The sequence below is a fragment of the Seriola lalandi genome, unplaced genomic scaffold, assembly GCF_002814215.2.
Source record: "Seriola lalandi dorsalis isolate HSWRI2012SDOR001 ecotype SW California unplaced genomic scaffold, Sedor1 jcf7180002053214, whole genome shotgun sequence".
Taxonomy (NCBI): Eukaryota; Metazoa; Chordata; class Actinopteri; order Carangiformes; family Carangidae; genus Seriola; species Seriola lalandi.
The window spans coordinates 36,601-39,236 of NW_019523767.1; positions in this window are offsets into that span (position 1 = coordinate 36,601).

The following is a 2,636-nucleotide window of genomic DNA, read 5'->3' on the forward strand; positions in this document are numbered from 1 at the left end:
AGAAACCAAATCCTGCAAGGTTTGGATGGTGGGTCCAGGTGGGCGGGGCTTGGTGACTGCTTTGTTGTGACATCACAAAGTTCCAGAAGTCCTGACGGCTGGTTTTAAGGCTCAGTTTCTGAATACAGGCTGTGTGCATTTCTCTGTGGACTGAGGCTTTGATACTTCCACAGTATTAATATAGAAGCTAGAGCTGATCTATAATCACACTACACATGGACACAGACCTTTACACTGGAGGAGCTTTAAAAAAGACTTCAGTGATTATTGATTATTGAGTATTGTTGGTTTCCGGGTGTCGAGGGCCATGATCAGGTCTGTACAGATGGGGTCAAACATGGAGGTTCATGTGTTCATTTTAATTTAGTGATGTGTAAATCTCCACTTACTGGAATAAGTTGGAGAGCTCTGGCGACCAGTGGGAGTGTGTGGGTCTGATCAGGCTTTATTGACAGTGGCATCACCGTGGCAACATCAGAGAACAATCCAACAACTCTATCAGATTCTGTCTCTATATTTTTCTGTGATTAAATTCTGATTGGTCGGTGGTAAACCCTGACATAATCTTCTTTCTCCTGATGCTTCAGACCTGTCTGAAAATGGATTGACAAACACCAACACACACACACACACACACACAGACACACAGACACACAGACATCTCTCATGTGAAACAACAGTGTGGTCTCTTTGACTGTTGGTGAGTGATGCTGAGGTGTGGATGAGAGCGGTTACAGCGGCGCCTCGTTAGTGATGTAAAGGGGCCGGGACACTGCAGCAGCTTTAATTGGTGTCTGTTTGTTTGTTTTGCCAGGGGACTCAGATAGACACAAAATCAAACCTGTAATAAACTCACACACACACACACACACACACACACACACACACACACACACACACACACACATACACACACACGAACACCATGAATCACTCAGGCTCGTGCAGAAAATGTGCACTTCTTGCAAAAACACATTCTCTCAGCTGGCACACACACACACACACACACACACACACACACACACACACACACACACACACACACACTCCTCCATGAATGGAGTCAGTCAGAGTAATCATTCAGGGCAGCTGGCAGCAGGAAATGGAATTGGATCGCTGAAGGGGTCACTGGGGGTCAAGAGCTGGGGTGTGGCTGTGGACACAAGGGAGGAGGAGGAGGAGGAGGAGGAGGAGGAGGAGGAGGAGGAGGGGCTTTACATCAGCCACTTATCATCAGCTGTCATGAGCAGCCATCACAGTGAGTCTCTCTCTTCTGTTGGTTCTTAATAAATTAGGAATAAGATCATGTCTCCAGGTCTGACATGCCTCTCTTGAACTATTGCCTTAAGTTAATGACTTATTCAATAATGACTCTCGTTACCCTGATTGTTGCATAGCAACGGTGGGCAGACTCAGTCTCAGCTCCGAGGAAGAGGGGATGAGCAGAGCTTCTTTTAAAAAGGAGGAGGAGGAGAGGAAGAAGTTAGAAAATAAAATCACCCGTACCAGCTTCATTCATTCAGCTCTGAGCTTTTAAAACCTAAATCCTGCACAAATGTCTGTAGGAGGTTACAGCCGATATACCTGTAGGTTGCGTCTTAACTTGGCACTCTGGGGGGTGAGGGGTGGGGGGTGAGTGGTGGGGGGTGGTAAAGTATGAGTTTCAGTTTGAAGCCTGCATCAGCTCTCAGCTGTGAACTGTGTAACACTGAGGAGACGGAGCTGTGACATTTATTAACTGGCTGCTTCTTACTCCTTTGTTTGTGGTGATGAAGTGATCCACCTGCTGTAGGTTGAGCACCGCCCACATACTGATGTCCCTTTTTTTTTCCTTTCACCATCGTTGTCCAGGAAGGAAAGCAGAAGGGACACCATAACCATAGAAACGGGGTCAGCCTGTTGCTACGGAGAAAAGCCTGTGTGCCACAGCGGCTCGGTGTAAGGGAGTTAAAGATGCTCTTCTTTTGATTTTCCACTCTAATGGCAACTGTAGTGTGTGTGTGTGTGTGTGTGTGTGTGTGTGTGTGTGTGTGAGACATATTCCCTCTGCTGTACCTGCTTTAAAGAGGCCTTTTGAACTACACACCTCGTTTGAGTCGACGTGTCAGCTGCTGTCGCTGTGTCTCCTGTCAAACATCCGCCTCTTCACAAAAGTCAGAAAAGGCAGAACAGACTCCTGAGCAGACGAGGAGCTGCAGTCTTACCCTGCCTTTCACTGGAGCGCAGCTTTTCATCTACAGATTTATTTAATGCAAACCCATGTGACCTTTGGTCGAGACAGCACAGGGTCACTCGCCTTCTTCTTCTTCTTCTTCTTTGTTTTCACTGTGCCCTGATGTACTTCCTGTGTCCTCAGTCATGCGTCAGTCTCCTCTCTCAGAGTGTAGCGACGAATTAGAGCCTGTTGTTGTATTAACCTTTTTCTTCTGTTCTTTGCATTAAAAACAAACAATAAACAATAATATAAAAAGACTGAACAGCCATCAGTCATTTCCACCTGCACAAGAGAGGAGGCTCTGAGCCTCTCTTCTGATTGGCTGACTGATTTCAGGTAAAAACACTCAGAGAAACCAAATCCTGCAAGGTTTGGATGGTGGGTCCAGGTGGGCGGGGCTTGGTGACTGCTTTGTTGTGAC